The sequence below is a fragment of the Chrysemys picta genome, chromosome 4, assembly GCF_011386835.1.
Source record: "Chrysemys picta bellii isolate R12L10 chromosome 4, ASM1138683v2, whole genome shotgun sequence".
NCBI classification, from domain to species: domain Eukaryota; kingdom Metazoa; phylum Chordata; order Testudines; family Emydidae; genus Chrysemys; species Chrysemys picta.
Genome location: NC_088794.1, coordinates 81,338,275 through 81,356,494, shown reverse-complemented (window position 1 = coordinate 81,356,494; position 18,220 = coordinate 81,338,275). Strand labels below are relative to the sequence as shown.

Sequence of the window (18,220 nt, the reverse complement as noted above, 5' to 3'; positions counted from 1 at the left end):
TTAGATATTGCCAATCTTGTTCTACCATTTGACCCTGCAAACAAACCAAAGACAGTGCATATGGAACTGATCAAGTTTCCTTATTTGGTGGCAACATGTTGTCCATGTCTCACAACCACGCGAAAGTGTTGTGAGCATGGGTGCCTGATACACATTTAGCTTAGTGCTTATTTTAACATCCCTATCATTCCATAGGTGTGACAGCATTCCAAACGCAGACCTGGGCCTTAGCTGTGTAATGGGAAATCTCATCAGTTGTAGCATTCTGTGACCACATATTCCCTAGGTAGCAAAACTTCAACATGGGGTTCATTGACTTAGCGAACTGTGAGGGACCGTTGACTCTTTTGTTCATCTTTGGATGCTCTGCAAAAATGTCATTTCTGCCATTTGGTCCTTCCATGATAGGATGATGGCCAGAGTGGTGGGAAATGGTGAGATATCGGACCCCTTTCCAGTCACCAACGGCATCAAACAAGGTTGCATGCTGGCTCCCAAACTTTTCCATCTCTTTTCTGGCTATCCTTATGGATGCATATCATGACATTGACAGAGGAGTATCTATCCAATTCCACACTGATGGGAAAACTGAAAGTACTGTACCAATCTTTGCCCAGAGATGCGAACATCTACCCAGTTATTAAGATCAACGATGCTCCCCTCAGGACCATGGAGACGTTTTACCACTTAGCACAATAATGGCTTAATCCCTAGAGCAAGTGTGTGTGTGGGAGGGGAGGGGCAGGGATAATGATGGGTCCATGTTGGTCATCTAAGGTTGCAAGGATGAGGTTTAAGATTCCCAGGGGGGTTAGAGGCTTGACTCTGGATATCATGGGAAGAGGTATTCTTGGGCAGTGTAGGAGGGAAGGGAGTAGGGGAATTCTTAGGTTCATTAGGAAGGAAGGTAAGCTTTCAATTCTCTTGAAACTCCATTGTTATGGTGCTGAGGGCCTCAAAAGTGATAGATTAGATAGATTTGCCATCCTGCCACAGGACATTGGTGCTTCAGCAGCCCCCAGACTGAATGGCATCCTGAAGTACACACTACAGCACAAAGTCATTATGCTGTGACACAAGTTATGAAGAAACATCATCACATCATGCAGGCCCTGAAAATTACCAGGGAACCCTTTAATACCTTGCAAGTTCAATGCCTACCCATGCCCTCTAAATTATGATGACTCCAGAAGAAAAAGAGATAAGGGGGAAATCAAACCTTGCTGTATTGTAGCCACAGCCACTCTACTTTACAAACACCTCTGTCACAGCACAGACCCCATCAGAAGCATGGCCTAGTGGTCTAAGCACAGGACTGGAACCAGGAACTCATGAGTCTAATGACAGTTCTAATACTGACATGTTGAATAGACTTGCGTAAGCCATGCCACCTCCCTGTCTCACTTTCCCCATCTATATTTACCTACTGCCCAAGAAGTGAATTCTTCAGAGGTCTGCTGATTTATTACAGCCAAGGATCTAGCCTATTCTACTTTTAAACTTAAACTGACAATTCCATACCTTGCTCCTAATATATTCTGCATGCAATAGCATTTTTTTGCTGAGTAGGGCAGCCAGACTCCGTATCTAATGAGTATTCAAGACTTGAAAACATGACTGCCAGGGCCAGCTGTCACATGAAGTCAGAACAGGCGGTTGCCTACGGCAGCAAACATGTTTAGTGACTGAGCTCTGACAGGTGGATATTTTCTAGTTTGACTAAGGCAGCCAACACTCTCAGAGCTGGTGCCAAGTCTGGGCTCTGAACTCACCTCTGCAAGTACTCAGTACCACCTGGCTTTACAGACAAAGCAAAACAACAAAACCAAGAGGGCCAACTTGGCACTGCTGCGAGATGGGGAACACACAGAGTATGACTTTAAAAATTCAAAAAATCCTTCAACTCATCATGTTCAAACACATACGAATCGGCGGCAACAGTGCAAGGTCTCTGCTGGTGAAGCCATGAACAGAATATATCAGAGCTACCATCTGTCTGTCATTTGAGATCAATGCAAATCCTTCACACACCATCACCCCACTGAGAAAGGGTCAGTGTTGGGTTCTGCAGTTGCAGAGAGCCTCAAACTCTAACTTACAGAGCCCTTTCAAATCTCAGTTACAGACACCAATCTGAAAAGAGCTCACCATTAAAACCCCCATGGTGTTTGTCTGCTTGGAATGCTCCAGCAATGTAAATCAACCATAATCCTGGTTTATCCAGACAGGTAAGATGTGTTTACAACTGGTTTGTGTCACCAGAGAACACACCACTGAGCCTCTGCACTTACCCAGTGTTACAACGCAGTGGTATCTGCAGTACTGCTCTGTACTTAAGTAACTGGGGGGATTTCTAATTACTCCATATGGTAACTGCTGACTTTTTGATGACAACTACTGTATATTGACTGAAGCTGAAGGTTTTTAAGAGGAAGATAATTGATTATAGGTTCCTATGATAAAAATCATGGATATTAGAACTACAGTCAGTAATTTGACTCACTGAAAGTCATTAATTTTTTAATCACACACAATGCATTTTGAATTATTCCACATTTACACCAATGCAGTCAGAATCTGGCCCCATGTTTTATTATAACCCATAGAAATGTCTTAGTTTCCTAAATATACAAAAGGTTCAGTTCTGTGGGGTGGAAGAGGGGTTCATATTACATGATCCTCTAATTAAGCAACAGACAGATCTCCAAAAGTCAGTGTATAAGAGACACTTTCCTTAATTTGCCCAAACTCCAACTCTCCCATTTACATGACACTTTTGCCTTTATTCAAAATGTAGTTTCATGGTTTCAAAGTGTTTTACTTTTATGTGCGTGCTACTTTTTTTTCCCCCTGTCTCCCCCTCTAGGAACTGTATCTTACAATGTGGTGGTGAAGCTCACAAAGAAGCAGACTAGCCAGGAAACATGCCCCAGGTGTTATAATACCTTAGGCAAAAATGTACTGCATTTGAAATACTGAAATTTGTTCCATCTCCCTCCCTCCAGCTCCACATCTCCCTGTCTCACATCTCTTCTTGCATGTCTTGCCACTACCTTAAACTTCAACATGACCAAAAGTCAGCCCCTTATCTCTTCCTCTGAAAATCTCCTTCCACACTCCCATTCACTGTCACAGTCCTTCCTCTCACTCAAGTCTGTAGCCTGGTGTTCAGCTTCGAACTCGCGCTCTCTCTTGCCCTGCAGATCCAGGCCACGTCCAAATCTTCCCGCTGCTTCTTCCTCCACAACATCTCTAAAATCTGCCAACCCATCAAAATTCTTATTCAGGTCATCATCATCTTCAGCCTTGATTACTGTAACTTCCACATCGTCCCCATGAATCCATTCAAAACACACGTGCACAGATCATTTAATAGATCATTCCCCTCATTAATCCCTCTACTGGCGCCCTCTGTTTCACTACTTCAAATAAATTCAAGCATGCACACTCATCTTAAGGTCCTTCGGAACTTGGTTTCTCCCTGCTTCTCTATTCATCTCTTATCACACTGTCCCGTACCTTGTGCACCCATCTTGTGCAGACATCTCTGTACTTTCCTCAAGCATGAATACCCTCCCTGAACTGTTCCATAAGGCCACCCTTCCCTCCCCTTTTAAACTCTTCCGCAAGACTCTCATCTGCTCTGACTCCGATAAAAATTAGCCTATTACTGATGGCTTAAGGTGTGCGTGGGGAGAATTCACACCTATTTTACATATTTGTACTCAGTTTAAAAACTACAAATGTATCTATGCAACTACAAATCAGTTCCTCTGTCCTCCACTCTTCACATGTCACTCGTCTCCTTAGATTGTAAGGAGCATGTATGCCCTCTGCCTTCATGTATGCTTGTGCAGCACCCAGCACAATGGTGTCTTGATAGGGATTGCACCCTCTGGGTGGTATCAGCAGCTCACGAATGAATATTCCAAGCCCATCCCCATTGCCGTTTAGCCTTTGAAGGGAATTGGACATTATGGGCCAGTTTCTCTCCTGAGCCAGTGCCCCAATTCCCAGAACCAGCCCTGGCTCTGATGCCTCTTGGAGTTGCTTCCAGGCAGCTCTAAGGTACATTACTAATGTAGGATAAGGACTTTACATCAGTGGGGGACTGATGTAGTACAGGGTAGCTCCAACATATCCCTACCCTAACAACGGGCCAGGCATATCCCCTTTACCCAAGTGTGTGGGTGTGTGTGTAGGAGGTAGGGAGGGAGGCCCAAAGGCACAGCAACTGGATTCAGCACATTTGCACCAGCAGGGAGTTCCCCGCTGAATAGGAATTCTCTGTTACCTGGCTCCAGCCCATTTATGCCACCTTAGTAGCGCAAAGTGGGCTGGATTTAGTTAGGGAATCCAGCCCTATGACAGGTGAATCTCTCACCAAGAAAACACACTATAACCTGTTGGTACCTGCCATGAAGCTCTCTTATGAGAACAGAAATATTCCTCTCGGAAGAACAGCAGACACATACATAATAGACGCTGGAGAAAGCCTGTTGTGTTGCAGAAGAATAATTTTAAAACTTCACCTATATAGCTCTTGAGGCTTCAAGCACAATTTCTTTTCTGACCTCTAATGAGCGGTGCACTTCATATATCTTTTATTGGCCAAGCTTGTCCTATAAGAAAGAAATATTCAATTACTGCAACAGTCAATAAAAAACAATCATGTTGAATAAACCATTTATAAAAACATACCATCCTGATGAATACACTTCGTCTAATTGCATCCTTAATTTGGTGCACATTAGCAATAATGAAAGGCTTTTAGCACCCTGCAAAGCATCCAATTTCTTTGGGGTGGTTTAAATATCCACAGACATATCTACATGTATCTATACAAACCCACACCCACTACACACACACACACACACACACACACACCCTACAACAGTATTAGATTTAACAGCAGCACCACTTTCAGTATTTTACAGGATATTTATGCAAACTTTAATCTGCAGTAACTTTACAGGCCATTTACTGGGAAAATGAAAGAGACAGAGGAGTAGCTGTAGAATGTCTCTGTATAAAGTGTGGTCTAGTTATTAGAGAAGCAGATTGGGGTTTCTGGGGTCTAGCCTTGATTCTGCAAATGACTTTTCATGCATACTTGGGCAAATTACTTCACTTCTCTGTACCTCAGTTTCACCATCTGTGAAAGGGGGATAATGATATTACTAATTATTGTTAAATGCTTTGAGATACTTGAATAAAAGGCCTTATAAAAACAAGTGTATGCAGAAAGACATAGACCTAGTCAGACACGCAGATACTCAGACTTACATAGTAGAGCTGTGCAAATAATTCACAATTAACAAATTTCTTCAGTGAATTTAACCTTTTCATGTCTGCTCACGTAGTATTTGCAAGCAGATCACAACTTCCTCTGATCTCTTAATTGTTCAAATGTAAGTAAACATCTTTTCCACAGGTGGGGGTGAGACTACAGTTATGAAAACAGGCTTGTTTTACTTTCACTTTGTCTGTTCACCCTCTCACCTGTTGCATCCATCTGTTTAATCTGGTCACAATCTGAGATCATGAGCGCTCTGTGGGAGGGATTGCCTTTTATAATTGTTTGGATAGCACTTACTGCAATAAGACCCTGATCCTCAGTCGGGTCCTCTAGGCCTCACTGTAATTCAAATTAATCTTTTCAAAATTGTTTTTAGTCTGTGGCTTGATCACAGATTTTCTAAACCCAAGATCGGCTGCTTAGCTGTGAGTGGCCAGATAAATCATACAGGGCTATTTCCTGTTCCCTGACTGGATGAAGGTGCATACTCAAATGTACAAATTTAAAATCGGTTTTCCACAAATACTTGTGTACATGACTTTGAGATTTGCCTTCTGTGAAGGTTTCTGCCAGTAAACTCTATCATTTAATACTTGTGGAAAGTGAACACAAAAGGGGCTCAATGTGGTTGAAGCAAATTCATTTTAAAATCAAATATTAGCATTCTTTTGCATTATTCCCTCCACTTTCACACACACTCTCTCTGTTCCTCAGTGGCTCACACACACTCTCTTTTCTTGTGAAGCTCCATCCTTAATGCTGCACGTTTGAGTGGCATATTTCTTCACACTCTCACTCCACATGTTGCCAGAAGTACAGGGGTAGGTGCTGCTTGGCAGAGAAGATGGCTCTAACTTTTAGTTTGGAGATGTTGCTATGCTATATAAACCTATCATTAAGAAAATAATGAGACTGATAGGATTCCTATTCCTGCTGCGGATGCATATAATTATACTGCTATAAGTCTTCGGAGGCCTGCGTGGGAGGGGAAATTTTATTTTTTCTTAAGTCACAATATTTTAAAGGAATTACAATACTACACAGAGGAAAAACTGAGATGTGTCAGTAGATAGCAGCAGGTGCTGTGGCACTAGAGATGAAAGAAAGTGATAGATGACAGACAAGAGCCAGGCTCCATCTTCACTCTGTGGTCTGGAAGAGCGGAAAGTCCCTGCCAAACAGACTCTTTCAGGTTAATCGCTATGATTTAGTCATTAAGGCAAATTACAGCAAGTGTAAAACCACAGGGCCTAACTGAGACTCAAGCAGGAAGAGATTTAATTAGAGTTTCTGGGAGAAACACAGGAGTTGTCAGAGTTATGGATGATGCCAAGCCTCCTTGTTTTGAAGGCTCGATCCCAAGGCCACCCTGCCTCATCTTGGTGAGCGCATACACATTCGATACACTGTCCTATCATGTCACACAACTCCTCACACCACTGCAGCAAGTTTCCCTGATCTGTTTCCCTCTCACCCCCAAACCTTGGCTTTGAGCTGTTCCCTGGAAGGGTCTTTGATTAAGGCAGAGGTGGGCAAACTACAGCCTGCAGACCAGATCTGGCCCACGGGATTGCCTTAGACTCCCTGCCTGTCCTGGCCCTGCGCCGCTCCTGGAAACGGCCGGCACCACATTCCTGCGGCCCCTGGAGCTGGGGGAAGATGGGAGGGGAAGCAGAGGGGCCCGCGCGCTGTCCTCGCCTGCTGGCACCACCCCCAGCAGTTCCCGTTGGTTGGGAATGGGGAACCACGGCCAATGGGAGCTTTGGGGGAGGTACCCGCAGGCGAGGGCAGTGCGCGGAGCCCTCTGCTCCCCCACCCAGGGGCCACAGGGACATGGTGCTGGCCACTTCTGGGAATGGCACAGGGCCAGGGCAGGCAGGGAGCCTGCCATAGCACCGCTGCGCGCTGCTGCCACCCCGGAGCCCCTCAAGGTAAGTGGCGCTGGGCTGGAGCCTGTACCCCAAATCCCTCCTGCACCCCAACCCTCTGCCCTGAGCCCCCTCCTGCACCCCACACCTCTCCTGTACCCCTCCTGCACCCCAACCCCCCGCCCTGAGCCCCCTAACCACCTGCCGAACCCGCACCCCTCCTGCACCCTAACCCCCTGCCCTGAGCCCCCTCGTACATCCCGCACCCCTCCTGTGCCCCAACCCCTTGCCCTGAGTGCCTTCCTGCACACTGCACCCCATCCCACCCTCCGCACTCCCTGCCGCACCCGAGCCCTACATTCATGGCCCTCATACAATTTCAACACCCAGATGTGGCCCTCAGGCCAAAAAGTTTGCCCACCCCTCGATTAAGGAATCACGGCAAAACTCATATATTAAACCCTTTGTGATGCTGCATTCTATGATTTTATGAAAATATGCTAATGTAACTGGAATATGCTTCATGCAAAAGGTCTTTTGTAAGGTATCATTACAAAGTTTATAATCTACTGAGTGTGGGCATCCTATTTGTATAAAGGTATCACTCTTGTATCTGAAGCTAGAAATATGAAATACAACTCTGAGGGCCTATTGTAATTATGCAAAGCGTGGGCCATTAATGGTGGTTTGGAATCTTGATGACTCCCATTAACCAGGACAATTGTCTGCAGATGGCTCTGTTTTATTTGTAAGTCTCCCTGTATACCGGCAAGTGGGTAATGAAGTCTTATAGTGACATGTGATCATGTCACCTGAACTGGAATCCATCTTTAACCTGGTGTCTTTCCATTGAGAAGGAGTGGGTGGGAACCCAGAGAGGAACAAAGGATTCCCGCCTTATGCAAAAGATATATCAATGGGTGGAACAGAACAAATGAGGGAGCCATCATGAGGAATCCCCTTGCTACCACCTGAGCTGGAACAAGGGCTGTACCAGTGGAAAGGATTGTGCCCAGACTAGGATGGCATCCAGTCGGTGAAAGAAACTTATTGAAACATCTCTGAGGGTGAGATTTTATCTGTACTCAATTGTATTACTGTATTAGGCTTAGATTTGTGTGTTTTATTTTATTTCACTTGGTAATTCACTTTGTTCTTTCTGTTACTACTTGGAACCACTTAAATCCTACTTTCTGTATTTAATAAAAATCACTTTTTACTTATTAATTAACCCAGAGTATGTATGAATACCTGGGGGGGGGTCAAACAGCTGTGCATCTCTCTCTATCAGTGTTATAGAGGGCGAACAATTTATGAGTTTACCCTGTATAAGATTTATACAGGGTAAAACAGATTTATTTGGGTTTTAGACCCCATTGAGAGTTAGGCATCTGAGTGCTAAAGATAAGAACACTTCTGTAAGCTGCTTTCTGTTAAGTCTGCGGCCTTTGGGGCACGTAATTCAGACCCTGGGTCTGTGTTGGAGTAGACGGGCATGTCTGGCTCAGCAAGACAGGGTGTTGGAGTCCCGAGCTGGTAGAGAAAGCAGGGGCAGAAGTAGTCTTAGCACATCACTTGGCAGTTCCCAAGGGGGTTTCTGTGATTCAACCCATCACACCCTTTTATTGCCACACCCCTTGGAGGACAGTAAGAGAGCCAGAGCAAAGAGCGAGAGGGGTCAGGGGTGTGTGGGAGTGGCTGCTTTGGGGAATGGCAGTAAGTGAAACAAGAAACCTATGAAGATCACAAGGGTGGAGAAAATAGATCTGGGCCATGTATAATTCCATTGATTCCTAGACACTTCATAGAGCAGGGTTAAAAACCAGGTGATTGGCTTTTGGGTCATGAGGTGACAAGGCATCCTGATCATCAATGCAACCAGCTGTTGCCAGTCCTTTTTCCCCCACCACATATTCTGTCTGTGCAGAATGTAGGGAAATGGATACACACACCAGGTCCACATGCCCCTTCGAGGGGCAGGCAGCAGCTAGGGGTCATGTGCCTTCCGGATGTTTGCAAGAGGTCACTGTCAGTATCTCCCTATGGAAAAGGTAGGGGAGATATTTTGGTGGATCTGGGCCCAGTTTAATCTTAAACCCTCACTAACTCTGCCTTACAAGAAGGCTTCAAAGAAAAGGTGAACCATACGGTATTTTGATAGTATTGGAGCTTGCATGGGCCATCAGCCCCATGCATTATCCTGTAACTGTAGCCACTGTATAAATAACTAATTGCACTGGAATTTTATGGCACTTATATAGCAGAGTCATCACTGTGATATGAAAACATTACTACATGTAAATCCAATTAGATTCCAGAATGCCCTGTGTAAGTACAATTGGCCCCCATGGAGTAGCGTTGAGAGGACTGCACAAGGCCATGGAACTAGATACTAAATTACAGTCAATCTAGCTCCTCTTTAGTTGCATTAAAATGCAATTGTCACTATAATACAGGCCCATTTCCTGTGACAACTGCCTCCCCTTGCAACACTGAAGCCAAGTGAACTTGCTGCACTGCCTGACGGCATTTAACTGCTCTGCACAGCTAATTTTGTGAGGTCCCTAGGAGCACACTGATGCCTTAAAACATTAACCTGATAGACTCTTCTTAAATATTAAACACCACCCCAATCCCCCTATGATTTTAATTGAAACTGAGCTGCAACTAAAGCTGTCCTCACTGTTTCCTTCACAAGCACAGCACTCTGGGCAACGGCTCAGCAGGCCTTGGTCTCTCTGGTTCCTGTCTTTCTACTATTTATCAAGTCAGAATTCTGCAACAAAGTGACCATGTAATGCCTTGTCCCAGAAACTCTTGTCACAAGCGTTCCATCATTTGGATTGAATCATTAGGGAACATGGGGAAGGGAGAGTAGGGGCTGGATTGGAACACTTAGGGATGTGTGAGTAATAAATAGCAGCAGCTCTGGAATATAAATAGTATGTATAATTTTTGCTTTATGTTTCCAAAGCACTAGGGAAACATCCACTAATCACCCCAGCACTCGTGCTCAATGCTAGGAAGCCCTGAGTGGAGTTTAATAAACAACAATGATGCCTAGCTCTTACATAATACTTTTCACACAAAGATCTCAAAGTGGTTGTCACAGAGCATGCTCCCACAGCCCTGCACCTCACTTTGTAAACATTCCTGTGTAGGCTCACCATAGTGTGCTCTATTTACAGTAGGTCTTCTACAGCTTGAAGATTCTGCCTATATTGTTCTGCAGACAGACCCATCCCATCTAAAATGCAGTGTTGCCAATGCTCATGATTTCATCATGAGTCTCCTGATAATTGTTTTCCTTAAAGCCCCAGCTCCTGCAATTAAATGGATATGTGATGATTTCAGTCTTCATTCTTAAAGAAAAACTATGTTTCAAGCCCTCGCAGCTGTAGAGAAAGCTTCAAAATAGGATCCCAGTGCACCCTAAAGGTTCAAAAAGCAGAAGGCAAATAAAAAAAACAACAGATCTATTATTTTATATAATCTCATGATTTAAAAGCCAATTTCATGATTTTTGGGGAGCCTAACATTATTTTTGAACATTTGTGGTTGGCAATACTGAAAATGGCCACCTTTACAGCATCATACTCAGCCATATAATTAGCTTACACTTCTCTCGAGAGATAGGAAGTCAATCAGAAGGCCAATGCCCTCTTCTCCCAGCCCGCTGCTGAAGCCACCCTCTTAAACTATAACAAAAAGGCATCAGGGTCATCTGTTGGGCTCATTTTGCACTGTCCCAGGCCTGTCATTCTGTTATCATTCCCTATTGGGGGGCACACCAGCTTCTCCAAGAACTGTTGTTGCACCTCTGGTTGGCCTAAAATCAACTTGCCAGGACAACAAGGACTGTCTCTCCTGCTGCTGCGTCTGTTGAAATTCACCAGCAACCACGCACCGCACCATAACAACTCTAACTCAGGAACCAACCCATGCAACAAACCTCGATGCCTACTCTGCCCACATATCTACACCAGCAACACCATCACTGGACCTAACCAGATCAGCTACAACATCACTGGCTCATTCACCTGCACGTCCACTAATGTTATATATGCCATCATATGCCAGCAATGCCCCTCTGCTATGTACATTGGCCAAACTGGACAGTCACTACGCAAGAGGATAAATGGACACAAGTCAGATATCAGGAATGGCAATATACAAAAACCTGTAGGAGAACACTTCAACCTCCCTGGCCACACAATAGCAGATGTAAAGGTTGCCATCTTACAGCAAAAAAACTTCAGGACCAGACTCCAAAGAGAAACTGCTGAGCTCCAGTTCATTTGCAAATTTGACACCATCAGATCAGGATTAAACAAAGACTGTGAATGGCTATCCAACTACAGAAACAGTTTCTCCTCCCTTGGTGTTCACACCTCAACTGCTAGCAGAGCACCTCACCCTCCCTGATTGAACTAACCTCGTTATCTCCACACTGATATATACCTGCCTCTAGAGATTTCCATTACTTGCATCTGAAGAAGTGAGGTTCTTACCCACGAAAGCTTATGCTCCCAATACTTCTGTTAGTCTCAAAGGTGCCACAGGACCCTCTGTTGCTGTTGAAATTCCTGTAACTCAGGGGTCGGCAACCTTTCAGAAGTGGTGTGCCGAGTCTTCATTTATTCACTGTAGTTTAAGGTTTTGCGTGCCAGTAATACATTTTAATGTTTTTAGAAGGTCTCTTTCTATAAGTCTATAAAATAGAACTAAAATATTGTTGTATGTAAAGTAAATAAGGTTTTTTAAATGTTTAAGAAGCTTCATTTAAAATTACATTAAAATGCAGAGCTCCCTGGACTGGTGGCCAGGACCTGGGCAATGTGAGTGCCACTGAAAATCAACTCACGTGCCGCCTTTGGCACGCATGCCATAGGTTGCCTACCCCTGCTGTAGAGTTTTCTGTAACTCCTTTTGCTGTTCAACTACCCCGTGCACAAGTTCTTCCATGGTGCCTGCTCCACTGCGCCTTCTGGGTGACTTTCCTTTATGGCTTTTCTCCTACACCAGAAGGGGAATATCCCAGACAAGCCCTGACTTTTCACAGGGTATGCTTCACCACACCCTGCATCTCACTTTGCAAGCAGTGCTCACACCTATGTAGGTTAACCACAGTGTGATTTATTTACAACGTATTGTGCAGTTTTGTGTCCCCACAGACTAAGTCTTTCCTAGGGTTACCATATTTCAACAATCAAAAAAGAGGACAGTGGGAGCTCTGTCCTAGCCCCGCCCCTGCCCCTCCCACTTCCCGCCCCCTGACTGCCCCCCTCAGAACATCCCCCCCCGCTCCTTGTCCCCTGACTGCCCCCTCCTGGGACCCCTGCGCCTAACTGCCCCCCAGGACCCCACCTCTCCAAGCCTCCCTGCTCCTTGTCCCCTGACTGCCCCCTCCTGAGACCCCCCATCCTAACTGCCCCCCCAGAACCTTACCCCCTACCTGTCCCCTGACTGCCCAAAACCTTATCCACACCCCCACCCCCTTACAGACCCCCGGGACTTCCACACCCCATCCAACCACTCCCTGCCCCCTGACAAACCCCCTCCCCAGAACTCCTGACACATCTAAACCCCCCTGCTCCCTGACCACTCCGATCCCTCTCCCCACCCCTTCCCCCTGACAGCCCCCCCAGAACTCCCACCCCCCCTGCTCCTTGTCCCCTGACTGCCCCCTCTTGAGACTCCCCCCCCATCCTAACTGCCCCCCTAGGATCCTAGCCCCTATCTGTCCCCTGACTGCCCAAAACCTTATCCACACCCCCGCCACCTGACAGCCACCCCCCAGAACTCCTGACCCATCCAACCCTCCCCCCTGCTCCCTGTCTCTTGACTGCTCCCTCCAGAACCCCCCTGCCCCTTCTCCGACCCTCTGGCCCCCTTACCCTGCCTCTCAGAACAGCGTGTCAAGCTCCAGGTGGAGCCCGACACGCTGCTGCGCTCCCCCCACAGAGCGCATAGCCCGGTTCCTGCCCTCGCAGAGTGCTGCTGAGTGGCGCGCTGGGCAGCAGGGGAGGGGGAGCAAGGGGAAAAGCTCCAGACTGCTGGAGGCCCGATGCGAATGGCCGGCAACCTGCGAATGCAGGGAGGGGGAGGAGGGGAGAGAGAAGAGGGGGGAAGCGGAGGAGGGGCTCTGGCTGCCGAAGCCCCGTGCGAGTGGCTCAATCCAGCTGGCTGCCCTGTCAGCTGTGCCGCACTCTGCATGGGGGGAGGGGAGAAATCCGGACATTTACAAATTCCCCCCAGACGCTATTTTTAAACTCAAAAAGCCAGACATGTCTGGGAGAATCCGGACGAATGGGAACCCTATCCAAGCTTCATCCTATTCCCTAGGTGCAGGGCGAGAGATAGTGGGGAGACCTCACCGCTCTGAGATCCTAGGTTTCTTTGCTCTTCCTTTTCCTCGCACCTTCCCCCCCCACACCCCTGGTTTCAATCATCCCTAACTGATGAGCAGAATCCCCTTATTAACTGGTTAATCACCCAGTCCTTAATTAGTTATCTCCCCAATTCAGCCCTTGCAGGGAAGCTTACAGCCTTAGGCTACTCCCACTCTGCCAAAGTGCCTTACAAAAGAAGATAAATATCATTATCCCCATTTTACTGATGAGCAAACTTAGACACAGAAAGAGGAAAGGTCTTGCCAGGTCAATGGTAGACTCAGGAACAGAACCAGGGACACTGACATACAGTACAATACCCTACTCCCCCAGACCACATTGATGCCAGCCCCAGGCCCACTGATGTTTCTGTCCTTTCCTTGAGAAATAATCTGGCCCATTCATTACATTTTCTGGAGAACATTTTCTTTTCATAGAAGACATCTATTTAGCCATCTAAATATAGATTTAGATCCTAACTTTGGACACCCAGGTTTGAAAATGTTGGCCTTCAAGAACATACCAAATTCACCCTGGGTGCAAGTTATTAGAATTGCATCAGGAGTGAATTTGACCCAACGGCTCTAAAGGCAACAAGACATGACATATCATAATTCCAGGTACTCCTGGGTGCAGAAATGCTGTGTGAGCTTCCTAGGGACTCCCAAAACTTAGAGCACTTGACATCACATACAAACGCTCTTCCACTTCTTCTGTTAGCCTATTCGGATCTCACTTTTATAGGGACTGACTCCTTGACGCTCTCCTCTGCTTCCCTTCCCTCTAATGATTCAGTCTTCTTTGGTTTGGAGTAAATGCTTCAGTATCTTGCCGAGCTGATGACTGTTTGCAAGATGCAGTAATCCATCCAAAAAAAATACATAGGGCAGTTGCCGTGGCAACCTTGTGCACCACAAACCATGAATTGTAATCTCTTAAGTCCCTGATACTTTTCAGGCCAGAGGGAGGGGAAATCATTGATTTTTAAGACAAACAGGCAATCAAAAGGGAGTACACAACGAGCCACAGACTCTTCTGCCTAGCATAGCTATGTAAATACCCTCTGCCCTCCTCCCCCCCAAAAGCCTCAAATAAACAGATTCATTTTCTGACAGGGGTTTTGGAACCCCACACTCTTGTTACCTGCTTTAATACAGAACAGTGCTACAGAACAGGGTGGTCACTTTTTGTTTTTAATGGTTTCCACCAGGAGGAGGTAAAAACAAACACCATTTATGATGGAAAGCTGTGTAGACCAAAAAACATGTTCATGTGAACACAGAGCTGTGGTTGTGTCCCTCCCAAATCCCCAAAAAGAACCAGAGGGACATCTCCAAAGTTTCTCTAACTCCAGTCTATTTGCACTACCATAATCAGAACAAACAGAACCAAACCATCTCCCAAGTTTAACTGATCCACCATCAGCACTCCACAATGAAACCTTCACCTCAATAACAATTAACTGATGATTCTGCCCAATTGTTGAGCAGTAGTGTCCTGCATGCAATACACAGCATGTGCCTTGGAGCCAAGGAATTGCTAGCTGAAGCCATAAGCAGATTTCATACCCCTTGGGGAACTATCAGACAAAAAGCCAAAAAAACAGACCACCTACATTGCCTTATTTAGAAAGATCTTTGGCTCTTTACCTTGTTGGAGTGCTCTGAATATCATCACACATATCTCACTGTAGTAAGATGCCAACTTCCTATTCATAGCATGGGATATACTGGCAATTTCAATTCCCTCCTCCAGATTAAGGAGGAAAGGAGGTGCGCTTGCCACACTAACCAAGGGATCTATTCGCCCCTTGATATGCATGTATACCTTCCTATTACTGTTGCTGGGAATTATACACATGCTTCAGGAAAGGAATATACCCCCAACAAGTCCTTGGTCTTTCTATAGATTGTGCCAGGATTCCCAGTTGCACACAGACATTTTGGCTGGGATCTTCAAACCCAGGCCTGCGCGGAAACTAATAAATTCATTGCATATGAAAACCAGTTGAGTTCCTGCAATCATTCCAGTGCACACCAAGTGAATTAGCAATGATGGGACACTTAAAGTGAAGTGGATTGATATGTATTTGTAATTATGATCTGAAGAGCAGCAGAGATTGCCAAGAATGATGGAGACAGAGCTTTGGCAGAGCTTTGGTTAGTTAATTGGAGGACTAATAGTCTTCATAATTTTTAATACCAAATAAACACAACTCTCAGTACATAAACTATTTATAAAAAGTGAAGCACATGCTCTCGCTATACTCTTGATGGTGGCTATACTGATGTGAAAGCAAAATAGAGAAACCAAGACTGAAATGCAAAGGCTAGCCACCATCCCAAATCTTTGTAATAAAACAACTACGGATCAAAAAACCCTTCATGTTCAAATGGATGAGTTTGATCATTCTGAACACAGGCAGAATGAATTCATTACAAAAATAACATTGTCAGAAGTTTTTGGTTTTTACCTTTTCTGAAGTTCTAAATACCCTTTATTATTAATAGTAGTACTGTATTAGTAAGATTTATCCCTCCAGAGGTGTTCTGGGACCCCCCCACAAAACACAGACATGCTCCCTCCCCTGAGGGGATAATAATTTAGAATTAAAATATGACATAAGAAATGAAGAATGATTCAGGTGAATGAGGTGGCACTGACTTTGAATTTGATTGGTAGGAGACAAACCAGCAAATATACCATAAAATCCATTCTGTGTGCAAGCACAGAAGATTCAGTGCCACTGTAAATGGCCCCTGTAACTTACTCCATGACAAGCCAAGGAGACAGTGGTCTTAAAAACAACTGGAATTGATTACAGTCACCTGGCCTGAATTAGGCAAGGGTACAACCCCTCTCCACAACAAGATTTACTACAGGTATTTCTAACTCTAGTTCAGAAAGAAAGTAAAAATAGATATATAGATAACCATGACTGAAGCCCACCGCCCACATTCAGAAGTTTTCCAGGAAAATAAACTGGAATTGATATATTTAGGCCCTTCATCTTGGTATGTTAAGATATATGAGTTATTGAATGTTCCCTTCTCTACCTTCCCTTAAAAGAGATGTGTAATGCAACCACTGGTGTAATGTACAGTGAAGGTTCCCAGACAACCAGCAAAGAAGTCTTTTGTACACAATAAGAGTATAGATTGAGTACAACTGGAATAAAGACTTCAAGATTTGGTCCCTAAGTGCTTTGTTATCATTTAGGGTAACAAGCGCTATAGAGATACAAAAGATCAGTGCTGGTCAGTTTGCTGCTTTCCAGGCATCTAGGGTTCTTTGGTGGTTTTTTTTTAACCTGACCGTGACCTTATTTTGAACATGTCTCGTTTACCTTTTTGGGGGCAGGGGTTCCTTAATTTATGGCACTTGCAACAGGAAAATGAACATGGCTGCTTAGCATGTTAGGTACTTTTAATGCACAAATATTACAGTAGAGGTTATTCTGGAACGTGTCCTGGTTTACCCTCCTATTTTCACAGGCACCTAATGATTGTCCTAATAGCGTCTCTCTCTGAAGTCTTAATAAGCTTACAAATGAACCCATTCAGCACATATTAAAAAGCAAGAGATGCTCCTTAGATTATAGTCTTTGTGGAGATCTCTGATCATTTGTTTTGGTGCTGCACAACAGCAATTAGGATGTGCTGCTGGGAGCCTATTCAGCGGCCAGGAGCTGTGGGTTTTGGAGACGCCTTAGAGTGCTGTGGCAACAAATTCACCTCCACTTCTCAGAGCATAAATCATGGGGATTCTTGCTGCCATCAAGGCCAGCCGAGCACACTCCACCACTTCCAGGAATTAAGAAATAAAAGGGGGCTAATTAAGCTGCTCCTACAAAAGCCTTAACCATGTTTATGAAGTGACACGACAAGCTGCGCACTGCAGCTCCCATAAATCAGACCGCTAACGTTGAAGTGAACATAGGGCTTCCTTTGTTGTGCTGCTATAATGCTGCATCCTCAGGGTTCAAAGCACCATCTGCTTCATTTAGACTTTAGAGTGTGTCTTGAGTTTCTGCAGTACAGTGACACCACTTAAGAGAGCGGTGCATCAACCCTAATGCTCAGACATAGCAGGCATCTATTTCACATCTCTGGGAAAGTTTGCTTAGCGGTAAGAGGACTGCTGCTGCATTCTAGTGTGCGCAGAAGTATCTGTATTCACTTTTTTGAATGAGGATAGTGGGTTGGGTTCTGCTGGGCAGTGGCAGCTTACTCCCTTTGCTACTTCTAAAATGTAACTGGAATATCCTTGTATAGCCCAATGTGCAGAGAAAGAACTGTGTCCCCTCTTGGAAGTATCCTTACTCCTTAAGCATATAAGGCTTGATCCAAATTCCACAGATTTTGCTGGGCACGGGATCAGCCTCAAAGGACTTGCCTTCATTAGGAAAAAATATGTTTTCTCAACTCAAGTTAGCCAACATGAGGAAAAATCCTAATGAAAACAAGACGCTGCCTTGATGTCACTAGGATTTTACTTCATGTTAACTAACTCGTGTGCAGAGCACATTTTCCTAGTGAAGACAAGGCCTCAGAGAAGAACTATATCATCTCCCAGAAACATCCTTATACCTTAAGCATAGAGTTCCTAAGCGGGATTCAAGAGGGAAGACACGGAGTGAAATTCAGTCCTATGTACTGGGT

At 45.1% G+C, this 18,220-nt stretch overlaps 1 protein-coding gene across 6 annotated transcripts in view; it reads right to left on the bottom strand.

Moving 5' to 3' along the window:
• Positions 1 to 18,220, bottom strand: part of TSPAN18 (tetraspanin 18) — a 190,131-nt gene that overhangs the window by 37,282 nt on the left and 134,629 nt on the right. For 4 of the 6 annotated variants that reach the window (XM_024100492.3, XM_005302221.5, XM_024100494.3 and 1 more), the window contains one exon: positions 4,533 to 4,622. The exons of the other annotated variants lie outside the window; for them this stretch is intronic. The gene's annotated coding sequence lies outside the window, so the exon portion shown is untranslated. The remainder of the gene's footprint in view (positions 1 to 4,532; positions 4,623 to 18,220) is intronic. 6 annotated transcript variants of the gene reach the window in all.